The sequence below is a fragment of the Meleagris gallopavo genome, chromosome 8 (genome assembly GCF_905368555.1).
Source record: "Meleagris gallopavo chromosome 8, MGAL_WU_HG_1.1, whole genome shotgun sequence".
Classification (NCBI taxonomy): Eukaryota; Metazoa; Chordata; class Aves; order Galliformes; family Phasianidae; genus Meleagris; species Meleagris gallopavo.
Window position 1 is genome coordinate 26,625,895 of NC_139411.1, and position 14,173 is coordinate 26,640,067.

Here is a 14,173-nt window from a genome sequence, read left to right on the forward strand (position 1 = left end):
TATGAAGATCAGCAGAAATGTGCTGGTAGTGCCTAAGTGGGAAACATAATGATTTATTGCATTCAAAATTGACCCATGGAGCCCACCAGATGTGAAGGTAAGGGCAGAACTCTCCACCAGGGAGTATGGCATGGTGTATTGTGTAAAGAGGTCTGTTGAAGTCAGTTGATGGACAGTGTGTTCTGGAGCTGTGTGCAAGCATAAGAACAGCAAAAAGAAAGGAAAATCTACAATCCAGCTAGCAAAGATAACAGCAATTGGACAATGAGAGCACCAGTAACCTAGAGGAAGAAGGCAAATGGTGGCAGAAAAATGCTGGTGTGCTAGTGTGTATTGAAAAGTACATGGGCCAGTGCAAAGCCACTTTCTTCCCCAGGGAACTTTAATTTGATTAGACAATTATTAGCAGTGGAAGTAAATGGTTTAAGGAAGTGCAGTGGTTTCCCCCATTTTTAACAGTGATTTCTTGCAAAAAGTTGTGTGTATTTTTTTTACTTGGATAAGAAGAGAGCTTAGGCTGCTTCTCAGATTTGAAGAAAACCAAATAAATTGTGCTTTTGCTTGCCAAGACAACATTTATCGAAGCTCTGTGTAATGCATGCCCTACTGAAGCAAGTAGATGCTTAGCAGAAAGAAGGCAGAGCTGAGGAATAGTTTCCTCCTGCAAGAAACTAGTATCTCCCAGTCAAGCAAGCCCTAAACCAATCAAGTAGTGTGAACTACAGATACCAGTGTAAAATTCTAATCTTTGTACAGTAATAAGATTTCGTGATTACTGCTTTGTAGGTTGCACTCTGGTCAAGCAAGATAAGTACTGGCAATTTCCCTGAGCCTGAATTCAGTAAGATATCACATGTCACTTTCAACAATGCTCACTGTGTGCTGTGTCGAGATCAAAACCTGGACTAGAGTGTATCAAACAGATCACATAGTTTGTTAGGTGATGGTGCTGTTAGGATGGCACAGTCTATTTCAATATCAGGAATATTCAGGCTGAGGAGTTCAGTGAGTTTGCAGCTATAATTGCAGTGAGGTTTTGAACAAGTTGCAAGACCAGATTTTTGTTTGGTGTAAATTGTCACAGAGGAGTGAAGATTCATTCTACTTAAGTATGACAGAAAGGCTTAAGGTACATGAGCTCTAGGAGGAAATTGTGTTTGGAATGAAAAAAAAAACAACAACAGCAAATAGGTCAAACCCATGTGGGCATGATCCTGTGGTCAACATCTTCAATGCTGCTTGAATGCCACTAAGCCTGAGGACTATCTCTTTGTCATATATTTGATGTGTCATGACATAGAACTGGATTTGGTATCAGACTTCTCTGAATGCTCAAAGAACAATGTTGACTTTGAATGACAATATATGAGTAGGCACTTTATTCTGTTTACCAGTTCTGTATTAAAACTCTAGAATGTGACAGAAATCAGCCAATGTACGAGCAATGAGTTAAGAAGTCCTACTGTTGAAGGGAGTTCTCTTGCAGTTAAAGAGAAGCATGCTCAGTTCCAGATTTACATCTTTCCAAGCAAAAATGAGACAAGTTTCTTCACCATTTTATGCTGTTTGGTAAAATTGGGGTTATGTCCTTATTTCCCATGTTTCTTGCTCTAGAGAAAAAGGGGAACAGAAGCTTCTCTTATAACAGCTAGGAAAAAGAAATGATCTGGGCTAAGACTAATAGTTGTTGCAACAATACAAATAATAAGTCTTAAAACCTTGTAAAAATGTTTCTGTGTTCAATTGCAATAAATTAGCACTAGTTACTGAAATGTTAGGAAGGTTTTTCTTTGCACTGAAGTGATTAAAGCAGATAAATAAGGAGCTGGACAATTTTTGTGTGTGGTTACTGTGTCTTAGGGCTGCCTCTAATAGCCCCAGTGATCTTTCCATCGTTGTTAATGGGCATTTAATTGGGATTTATTTCCATGGAATTTTTGTACCTTCAGATCATTACAGCACTGAGGGAATTTTATAGCCATGGGGATCAACACGGTCTCTCTAGAGGTTCTGTTTGATGAATGAAGTTGGAAAGAGTTGACATATAGTTAGAGACCATTACCATTTAGAAACACAGGAGTGAGATCAATCCTTTTCAAAAGGATCCTCTTTGTCCTATACTGTCTGCCAGTCGTGACTTAAAAAACAGTAGAAAGAATGCATCTCATCTTTTCTTCTGTTGTTAATTGATCTTTTCTTACAATTCTGTATGCTTTCTTTATTTCAGAGCATTGAAACCAAATGGAACCCCCATCTGTGGAGGAAATAGCCATTGCATTTTGCCCCACCTTTCCATAGCTTATATGATCACAGAGAAGAGTCTTGTGATTCAGGGGAGGTGAAATCAATTCTTCTCCATGCCATATATTTCCTTGGCAAATCATCTGTTTCTCAGAGAGGGAGAAAAATTTGTGTCTTTTTCTACTTTGCTAGGTGGAAGATCAAGTGGTTATTTAAGACTCTGAATGAATGATGTGTGCCATAAAATAACAAAGATACAATAAATAGAATTTTTCTTGTCCTGTGGCTTCTGCAATAGGATTAACTGACACACTCACTGTAGTTAATGTGTAATTAATGTGTGGACAGATTGTTGTCAGCTATGTACGTGTTTGATGTCAGCAATATTTTAAAGTTTAAGAAATTAATAATGAAGTCTTTTTGACAAATTTGTATCTTGATAATGCAGAGCTCCCCGCCCTCATTTAGCCTTCCCTTGTTGGAAGAGTTAAGCTGGCTTGATTGGGTCAAAGTCTTTCTTTTGGTCCCTTCCGATCTTCAGAGGACTTTGCATCTGGTTTCTCTGGTGGTTCCTGTTACTATTTTTTGTGTGCATGGTTGAGTATTTCTAAAGCTCACAAGAAGGACCCTCTTGTCATGAGCAGCCACTTTGAAGCATCCCCCTCCTCAGTACTTTGACATGTAGTTAAACAAATTTCCACTTGGTAACTGTTGTTTTTTTTTTTTTTTTCTTCCTGGTTCTATGAGTGAGCACTCAAGACAGATTTCATTTCCTTTAATTGCTCCCAACCTGTTCCAATGCTCTGCTTCCAATGTTCTGCAATTGAGCCTGAGGAAAAGCCTTCAAGGCAGCAATCTACAGGCCTTCAAAATTACCCATTCTTATTTTCGTATTAACCCTTCAGTTCTATATACAGGGGTCGTGGCATTTGGCAACCCACCACTTGGTGTGAATTTTGCTGTGGCAGGATGAGGTTCCAAACCACCATCCACACTTATATTTTAACTCTTAAAATACCAATACACTATTTAGTGACTGAAAATTAATATGCTCATTGCAGCCTCTTTTTTTTACCCTTGGTATCTACATTATTCCCTTACTTTTCCTCTGCTTTTATGAGAGACTCCTTCAGGTCTCCCCCTCTTTAGAGTATTTCTACCAGGACCTGCACTCCCTCTGTACTTTACTGCCTCCCCAGCAAACCTAACCCTTGAACCCCAGCTGTTTTCAGGCCATTATAATTCTGAACTACTACAACAGCAATCAGTCTGATTTGGCACTTCTCCCTAGGCACAAAGACTCAGTGCCACATCAGTAGGGAGTGTGCTTTTGGCACACAGCCTTGGGAAGGAACAAACTCCCTGTACTGTGAATAAACAAGGGCCATTTAATTTATCTATATTTCTGCAGTCTAGCAGTGCCCACCCCATTGCTCCATGCTCTCCCTGGCTCACAGACCAGAGCTTCTCTGCAAGTCTGAATCCCAGACTGAACAGAACTCTGCAGAGGAAACGGAGTCGTTTTCCAAAGGCTGACCTAACAAGACAGGACAAAACGTGGGCTAGGGCACAGGTGGCTGAATTAGATGTTTTAGAAGCTACCAGTAGTATCTCAGGAAGGCTGCAGGAAGCAGAACACCCACATTCACCAATCCCAGATTTGTGTCTTAGCTAACCCCAGGATTCATCAGTTGAATTCATCTTGATCCAGCTTCACAGCTGGAAGGATCAGCTGGGAAGAGCTGTAAGTCATGTGTTTCTGGGTTTGTGGGTGCAATTTAGATGGTGGAGGAATCATTCAAAAAACTTTATGTTTAACCTCAAAAGGCAGGTTCTTCTTATAAAGCAAAGCCTTCATGGAAGGACACATCGTGTCCCTTCTCTGGTGCAGGTCTTACCTGCAGACAGGGAGGGATGTAGGAAATCATCTAGTCAGGTGAATTTAAAATATAAGCTATGCAGGCATAGGCACAAGGCAGAAATGCTTAAGTGGTTCTTTGCTTAATACAATGTTCATGTTTGTGGGATAAAATGGATTTTTAAAGAATCTGTTTACAATTGGATGAATTATATATGTATCCATTATGTAACTGAATACCAACATAATCTTCCATAATGACAGGCAGAAGCCTTCTAATGTTTGGGACAGGACTGCTGTTTTCTTCTTACTTGCCTATCTTTCAGATCCATTGTTTTGCAGTTCTTTACACGATGCTTCCTTTCTTCCCTCTTTGAAATTCATCCGTGCTAACTGCCTGTATTTACTCTATGATTATGCTCCCTTGAAAATGTCTTTCCTTTATTACTTACGTCTTGATAGCATTCCAAGCATGCCATGCTGCGTGCTTTTTTTTCCTTGCTATTGCAAGTTTAAGCCTCTGGATCTAGTCTTGTACCTACACCCATCCAAAAATGGGATACAACTATCTCCATGCAAGCTGAAACAAATGTCTTTACTGGACAAAGAACTAAGTGAGGCTGCTTATAGGCCTAGAACGGATTTTTCCCTTCAGTGGTTTGAAAGGACAAGAAAAGCAACTCACATGAGTAAGCATTTGTTAGTTGAGTTCTTGAATCAAATACTCAATTGATTTTTAGCATCATTTGATGCAAAAATTGCTATATTTTTTTTTTCTTTTAAACATGTTCCTGCTGGAAATTTTACTGCTAGTGTGGGTGTTCTAATTTATTCTTGTTTGTTTGCTTGTGCCTTGGTAATATGGCACAATGTTCAGATAAAAAAATATTATTCTGTGAATTAGTGTTTTGTTTAATACTGAAGGTGTTTTTCATCTGCCTTTCAGACATTGGTATATGGAGTTTGTTTGTAGAAGGGCAGTCTTGTGGATTGGCTTTATGGGGGGGATGCTTCTCTTTTCAAAATTATGAAAAACATCTCATTTTATGAAAAAACCACAAACCCCTTGAGAACCAGAGAAGCTTTCACTTCAGAACTGAACTGCTTCTGTCCACTTTTCTTGGAAAATCTTCAAGGAGTCTCCAGATCTCAAATGTTGATGTTTGCAATCTCCTGTAAAAGAAAATACCCCTTCCCCTCATCTTTTCAAACGGTGAATTATTATATACATATTTGAATATTCACGTTTGGGTGGATTGCTGACCAGACTTTTTCTGCGCCCTGCAAGAAATTACGAGCTTTTTCCCAACTTCAGCTTCACAAAGTCACGTTAAACATTTTCTCGCAGCGTTCATTAATAGCACGAGCAGGTTTATTCCATGACTGGGGATTTGTTTCGCCATGGGCTAAATTAGATTGGCCACATGTGGTGCTCAGAGTGCCACAGTGGGGTCCATGTAACACCCTCTCCATGTAACACTACTCTGCTGGAAAACGAGGGAGGGGGAAGAGGGAAGATTTGGAAGAATCGATAATTTTGCAGTTTAGCTCAGTTTCTGGTGCGGCGGCGTTGTTGTTGTTTTGAGTTGTGTGTAATACGTTTGAAGAGAAAGCTAGGACTGGTTGGAGCCTTAATAAGAAATAAAAAAATTGGAGGTGAAAGGGCTCACTGATAAAAGAGCTGCTTTCATTTACTGCTCCAGGCATCTGCTGTAAAGGAGCCAAAGCGAATGTGCGAGCATCAGAGACAGTCGCAGGAGGGAGGAGGCAACAGTCAGAGCTGTGAGTAACTGTACATAAACATAATTTAAATCAAAACAGCTGAATTACAATTTAGGACATAAAAGGAAAGAAAAAAGGTGGAATGAAGTAAAGAAAAACAAACCCCACAAATCGACCACAGTCAAATGAGCGGGGAACACAGAGGAGCAGCAAATGGAAGGTAAAAAATTGAGCAAAGCCATCAGGGTGCAGTGGTTCATTCCTGTGGTACCCTGTGGTTCCCTGCTCAATTACTCAATCAGGTCTCCTGCTTTCCAGGCCAAGAGAAGCCATGAAGTACCAAATCTCGCCTTCAGGCTTCTCATTTTCAAACGTGGGGCTCTTTCCAGCTCAGCCTCCCTGTGCCCATCTCTTTATGCTACTCCATGCCACCTCCGAGCCCTGCTGCTCCCAGGAGTGCATTAGCACTCGTCATCTCGCCATCTCGTGTCACTGCTGCTGTCTTGTTCCGTGTTACAAAGCTCCTTTTACAAAGGAGTTTTCATCCACAATTAAGGCTCCCAAGCCCTAACACAACAGCCGTTGATGCTCCACAGCCACTGGGGCTTTTGTGCTTTTTGCCTTTCTCAATCCCACTCAGTGTCACTGGCTGGTTTCCTTACAAATAAGTACAAATCTGGATTTATAATCCTCTTAAATATTTGGCCTTGTTGATACCATGTGGCAATGAGTCCCACTGATGACTCAATTTCAAATGTTTTTTCCTGACATTCTAATTAAATGGGGAGAGCAAGAAGAACGTTGCCAGGTCGAAGTGGCTAAGGGAGAATGCTGCTGATGGGTTTCACAAAGACTAATTGACCATTTCTTCAAGTCCAAGAGATGTTGCTGTGATGGAGCAAAGACCTGTCTTTGTTCAGTGGCCAGAGGAGAATGGCAAGAGCAGAAGAAAACAGTAGGATAGAAGGTGTCTCAAGCAGAGGCTGTTGCTCCACACTTCTGAGGGTGTTATTAGCAGCTCTGCCTGCAGTAGACCTTTGGGGAACCACCTCCCTGATTCCACTGCTGAAGCCTTCATTGTGGCTGAAAGACTGAGACCTTTCCCCATATACTTGGGTTTTACTTTCTCATTCATGCGAACTTAGCTTTGCTCGCATGTTGGGAAAGTTTCATTTCTCAGGATAAAATATGAGAAAATACTAAGAAACAAAATAATTCTCACTCCTTTAGGAAAGGCTCAGTTATTTCCCTCACTGATCCGTATGTCCAATTAGTCCATGAAAGTTCCTCTCAGCTAATTTGATATACCATTTTCCAGAGTTAGCAACATCTGAGCCATCTGATGTGTGTGTGTGTGTGAGAGTGCACGGCGAGACGAGGATGTGCGACAATAATTTTTCTACAGCAGAAATGTGTATATTTCTTCATGCATACATAATTAAAAATGGTTGAAAGTGACTTTGATTAAGCTTTCTCAAGAATTCAAACTAATGTTAATCATATTTCAGGAGCAATCATGCAATGATATTTTTAGCCAAAAAAAAAAAAAGAGGCTGTTTGTCTTGTGGCTGGAAACATTTTGCAGTCCTTATTTCAGCTTGTCCTAACAAGTGACCACTGTCAAGCAGTTACTAAGATAAATAATGCATAATAGCAAGGACAGAGAGAAATGAAGAGTCATAGAAAAGGGAGGAGAATCTTGTTTCATCTCAGATTTGAAACAAAACAGAGGCCAAAATCAGCAGGGTGGGAAGTCTGTTCCAGATGGCAGAGCTGCAGAAGTTGCACCAACAGTAGCCAGTTTGTGAGAAGAGGCAGAGAGAATTAATATAGTTTCATCCAACAAAGTATCAGGTAATGTAAAAGAGGGACTGAACAGTGCCAGAGCTGTGACTGATGCTTCCCGAAGGGGAGAGTCCTGCAATAATTGGGAGGGTCACAGTGACTCAGAAACCATGCGCTGCAGGGGAGCTGGGGGCGGCAAGTGGGGTTAATATTTTTTTTTCCTAGACACAGCACTGAGTCATAAAGCCTTATCCTTTTTTTTTTCTCTCGCTCTCTTTTTTTTTTTTTTTTTTTTTTTTTTCTTTTTCCTCCTTTGGGCTGTTCTGTTAAGTAAAGATGATTTGGTATGTTCTGTTTCCAGAAGCTTTTGAGATTTTACATTTTGGAGAGGCATTTCCAAATGGATATCGGGGAAGTTTGAGTGTCAGGGGGAAGTTCTTTACAGAGAGAGCAGTGAGGTCCTGAAAGAGGCTGCCCAGAGAGGCTGTGGATGTTCCATCCCTGGAATTGTTCAAAGCCAGGTTGGGTGGGGCCCTGAGCAGCCTTTTCTAGTGCCAGATGTGGAGGTAGGTGGCCCTGCCTGCAGCAGGGGGGTTGAAACTTGATGATCCTTGGGGTCCCCTCCAACCCACACATTCTGTGATTCTATGAGCTTGCAGCACCCAGTAGACATGCCGTCATCAGCTGGACTCCATGTCCTCAGGCAGCTCTATTCTCTCATAGAATGCTTAAGGTTGGGAAGACCACTAAGACCATATAGCCCATCAACTCATGCCTGTGATTGCTCTAGACCATGTCACTCAATGACATCTACCCTTTTCTTGAACACCTGCAGGGGCATTTCTTATGCAGAAGATGCCAGAAGTAATTCAGAATCTCCCACATGTCACACTGGCTGCTAGCACGGAGCAAGTGGAGAACATCTTCTCATGGTCCTTGATGCAGATTTTAGAAATGCATCAAACTTGAGGTTTTACAAGGTCCACACTTGCAAACAGGACCAAGCTGGCACTGCCAGATGTTGGGCTCTCAACCTAGCCTGGCATTTTGTAAGGACAGCTGTCAACCAGAATTTATGACTGAGCACTGCATAAGGATGGCTAATGTGAAAAAAAAAAAAAAACATTCCACGTTTGGCTTGCGGTTAGGACTGAGCTCATCTCAAGGTTCATTTCCAAGGTTGAATTAGGGTGAGGTTTGGGCTTGGAGCTGGCAATCTGGGAGTCGCTGTTCAATGATTTCAGCTGCAAGATGTTAAAATCATTTGCATTCAGAAGGGCCCTTCCTAGCACTTTGCCATGTTTCCTTCTTAGAAACTAGTTTGAATGTTGGAATCAAAACAGCTAAGTCACTTGGGATTTGCTGATCTGACTTCGATTTCACATAATATTAGAGCAGCTTGGATATAAACGCAAGTTTTCAATGATGCCAGGCCTTAACAGTTGGTTTATAAACTGAACAATGAACAGGCCGATTAACTTGCCGCAGAAGACACACACATTGAGTCTCCACTGGTTATTTGGCAACATTGTGAGTCTTTTCTTCAAACTGATTTCATGACTAAACACTGTCTGGAATTGCAACCAATCCTTCAGAGAAAAAAGTAATTCTTAGGATTTTGGTCTTCTTATTGTTCACATTGTTCCCCGAAATTCTGTGCAGCTTTGGCCAACATTATTCATGAGGAAAAAAAATAAAGAAATGCTTTTTTTGGATGATGCTGAGATCTTAAAAAGTGCTGCTAAACTTTTTGGTTTTATTATTTTTTCTTTTTATCTGAAAATTATTTTAATTTGTTCTTTTTGAACTCAGATCACCTGATCAATTTTTATTTTCAGTTTTCCCAAATTCAAATAGCTTTATTCAGTGCATGATACATTTTGACTAATCAGTCAATTAAAAGCATCATTTTCCTATATGCCCAACAGGAAGAAATAGAAAGAATGTTCAGAATGTTCAATGACCTGAAAAAATCTATTTTGCACCAGGTCTGTTCATCGAGCTTTAAAATCAGGGCTGGCAGTGGGAGGATCCCAAAGGAATCTTACCCAATTGAACTGAATTGACTATTGTGTTCTTAAGGGACCAGTCGACTTCCAAACAGATTTTTTGCACATCACTCCCAATTTAAGAAGCATGCAAACATGCAGCTGATAGCAATCTTTGACTGAATTGTCTGCAGGAAAGAAGCAGAAACTTTGCTGCTCTTGATCAGATATATTTTCAAGGCCACAGTGTATTTTTCAGTAACTGCAGAATTTAAAGATGTCATCTCAGGAAAATTTGAGAGGGACAAGGTTATTTAAAAACAAAAATAAAAAATAGAAACAACAAACAGAAGAGGTTGAAAGATAAATTGCAGTCACTGAAGGGATCTCCAAAGCTTTACAGGCCTTTCTCATTACCATTTACTTCCTCAGCTCTACCTTCTTTTCCAAAAATTATACTTTGCTGGTCTATATTTTTATGTTTTGGGCAGGATGTCTATAAACTGATCTTTATAAGTCCTAGTAGAATATCCAAATTTTATCCTGTAGGTATTTCTAAGTTTATATCACACCAGTGCAGTTCAACTTGGCAGATGGACCTCCCTCAACCTAAATGTTGTGCTCCTAGGCTTCTGATCACTGAACACGTGACAAATCTTTGAAGAGAAATGGAGCTGATGAGACCAGATGGCATGCTGAGAAGGGCTTTAAGAGGAGCTGTGCACACAGGGCTAAGTGCACTTTCTCCTCTCTTTTGAATCATTGGCTGACTTGAGCAACATTTCAGGCTAACTTGGGAAAACATTTCTCCTCCTTGTTGCCTTGAAATGAATCAGAAATATCAAACTAGAAGAGGAATTAATTTCAGGTTGAAATATATATATATTTCAGTTATTTTTCTGCTGCTGTTGTTGTTTTTAACCCTCTTAAAAGGGAACTTGAATTCAATTTTTGAATTAAAAGTTCCTTCCAAATGAAACATCCAAGCATTTATTTCAGGAAAGGAAAAGGGAAATGCATTAAATATTCATTTCAAATTTGACCTAATTTGATTTGCTGAACCTAACATCGATTTGCCATCACCTTTTCTTGGTTTGGAAAGGAGCACTTCCCAGAATGTTGCACAGAGCCCTCCCTTCAGAGATGCTGAAATGAAAGGTTGTGTGTGCTCAGCCCGATGCTCTCAGTGCCATCTCATGCTCACCGGCAAATGGTGATTGATGGCACACGTCAGGTGTCAGGGCACACAACATGGCCTGAGTGGGTACTCAGTGACCGCGTGATTGAGGCGTTTTGCGGGTGTGGTGGCCCCAGGGCATTCCTCTGCAGTCACTGGCCACCGCACCTGTTATGATGCCTTCCTTGGCTCATGATGTCACTCCTTGGCTCTCCTTTACCCTGATGGTGCCAGTGAGTTTGTGCTGAGTCCCAGGAGCTCTGATTCTATAGCACACCAAGGAAACCATGGTAATGCGTGAACCCTCTGTCTGCTGACACAACTCATAGAATCACAGACTCGCTTAGGTTGGAGGGGGACCTTAAAGATCATCTAGTTCCAACCCCTGCCATAGACAGGGTAACAACTACCAGATCAGGCTGCCTAAGATTTCATCCACCTGGCCTTGCATGCCTCCAAGGAGGTACTCATCCTACAACACCGCTCTCTTCATCTGCTCAAGGGCAGCTCTTATGCAAGAGGGCTTCTGACATTTGTCACATATAAAACATGAGAGCCATTCAAGAGGTGCAAATTTTGACATGACCATTTCTTCTAGGATGAAACTCATGACACAGAGGTGGCTGTATCTACCTGTCAGCCTCCACCTCTACCAGGCATTTTCTACTGCTGACTCCTATTTTTTGTCGTGCTCTCTGCTTGTTGTCTGAGATGAGATGAAAGATTTTTAATAGTGATGGCATACAGCTCTAGAGACAAAAGGGCCTATTCTTTTATTATCTTGGATGTGTTAAAAACACTCTACCTTCATCCCGCTATGTTCAAAAGGAGACAAAAAGTGAAATGAAGTGAACAATTTTTCAGCACCATTAATAAAACAACCCCAAATGATATAAAATAGCCTTGCTTTCCAGCTCCTTGTTTCACATGACAAATACTGTACCCACGAGCTTTGCCTTCTCTCATGAAGAGAGAGAAAACCTTCAGAACTTTTTCTGGGCTCTCAAACTTCCAGCGCAGTTCGTAGGGACTGTAATTTAGCCCCAGGCATTTGAGAATCTACTTTGTGTGTTTTGGCAATGACATGAAAATGCAGAGAGAACTGTACATCTTGCAGTTGTATGCTGAGCTAGGCGATCTAAGGGGCCTGTCTATAATAGAGGAATCATCTTTTCTTCAATGAAGTGCTACTATTGTTGTGATCTTCAATAAAGGATATAATGGACGCATTCATGTGGTGGCTGTTGTTTGTGTGTCATTCTTTCAGCGTACGGCTAAGCGCACAAGAGTCTTTTAAACTCTTCTCTACTCAGATCCAGTAGTGCTAGTATTTTGTGCCAAACTAGGTTGGTTTTCCCCCTGCAAGCTTTTTTTCCTATTATTTTTGGATAAAGCCAATTGACCGCGAAATACCTCTTTATTGCAAAATGATATTTCGAAGCCCTTACTGTGGGATCATGGGTCAAAACAGCGGCATAATGCCCATTTGCGTGGAGGTGATGGTTGCTTAAATATCCAGCTTTCTAGCAGTAGTGACTTTGGCCCATTGTAGGCACATTAAGAAGTTGATATTTACTTAGATGTAATAGTCAAAGCTTTATGCTACAATTGTGTTAATGACCATTTTTTATACAGGAAGTCCAAACTGAAGTTAAGATTTTCATGTGAGTAAACAGTATCCCCAGTCCACTCTAGGTGACCTGAAAAAAGTCATTTCCTTCTGTTTGATTACATACAAGGCAGGGGAGAGATTTTCACAGACAACAGGTAATGTTTGTGTCTGGAAAGGGAGAAATTTGCACAAATCTACAGAGCAGTGGCATGAGCAAAGGGTATCTCAGAATGCGAGGTCTTTGTGCACTTCTCACAGATGCAATCCAAAATGCACGGTCAGATAACTGGCTCTGAATTGGGGTCCAGGTTTGAGGAAAGGTGACAAGTAAGGGCGTAAGCAGCAGTACAAAAGGTGAGGCTCTCACAGGCCATGAGAGAATGCTAATTTTTCAACCACACCTCAACAGTTTTAGAAGAGGGGAAGGGGAGGAAATGTTGCCTTGAATCTACTCTAAGGAATTTACGTGAATCAATAGGCCTACGTTTAAATAAGTTTAGATGTAATTATCCGTTACAAATCTGGTTTTCTGCCTTGTTAGCCGGAGATCCTAGGCACTTTCATTTAAAATTTGTTCCAATCTCAACCTCATTTAACTACACAATGAGAACAGTTTAGGTGAAGAGGAAAAAAAAAAAAAAAAAAAACCACAGGAAAAAAAAGAACAACACAAAACCTTCCAACATCTTTTCTTTTTAGGTGAGTTGAAAAGGATGAGCACCTAGCAAGGTTTTTTCTCAAGTCACTTTTTAAAGATTGTTATTATCTTTTCATATTAAAGTTAACATTACCATATGCTGTTGAGCTTTTGTTGATGGCGATGCTTAAACTGGGATGTTGTTTCCTTTGGAGATTCTTACTGCCAGTCATTAATTTACATTTTTTTGAAATCATACAGCGAGTGCTTTGTTGATGCCTGTTTTCATTTTGTTTCTCTCTCTTTTCAGGTCACACATGAGGAGTTTTTTCAAACAGCAAGTTAAGGCGATGGAATGAAACCAGTGACATCTGCCACTCACACTCTCTCCTTCCATCCTGTTTACCCATAGCCCCCCCCTTTCCCTTTTCTTTTTCTAATGCTCATGGTTTTCATCCCATTCAATAGCTCCCCCCCAGTTCCACTCACGACCCCCCAGTTTCACCAGTAATTACTCTGGGGAATGCATTTGAATCTGAATCTCCTTCATTCTTCGGTCCTTTTTTGCCTGTTGATTTGTGGATGTCTTAATGTTCCCATTTGAGCTGAGATGTCTCCCTTCATAAACTTCAGTCGTGTCCGTTTTTATTTAGTCTCTGAGGAAATCAAAGATCATGTCATGACAATGATGTGTCCAGCATTTAACATGATCCCATGCTGATTGTCACAGGCTTCTAGGAATTGTCGTACTCTGTGTTTCTCTTTTCCCTATTGTGGTTGACCATCTCCATAACAATCTAAATAAATGCAATCTAATTAAAAAGAAAAAAGACAAAACTGCCTCCCCACTCCCTCTTTAAAAGCTGAATGAATAACATTGAATCCTCTCCAGTAGAAAATTTATGAGGCTGAGAGTTAGGGTCCTGATCCTGAAATCTTTACTCATGCACTAATCCTCACACATTTGATTTATCCTTTCAGCTTCAGTTCACACAATGACTCATAAAAATAAGTGATGTAGGATCGGGCTCTTTAGAAACTTGAAATGACGTCGTTTTCCCCAGTGTTTTCTTTCATTATTGTGATTTTAACTACTGCCTATATGGGCAGAGAAAAGACATTCAGCGTTCAGAGATCTTTTCTCAGCCCTTAC

At 40.6% G+C, this 14,173-nt stretch overlaps 1 long non-coding RNA gene across 1 annotated transcript; it reads left to right on the forward strand.

The window, feature by feature from the left end:
* Positions 1–3,672: 3,672 nt before the first annotated feature.
* Positions 3,673–13,830, forward strand: LOC146543884 (uncharacterized). The gene is made up of 3 exons (XR_014884738.1): positions 3,673–3,985; positions 5,803–5,881; positions 13,331–13,830. It is a non-coding gene; the product is annotated as an uncharacterized LOC146543884 (long non-coding RNA).
* Positions 13,831–14,173: the final 343 nt, after the last annotated feature.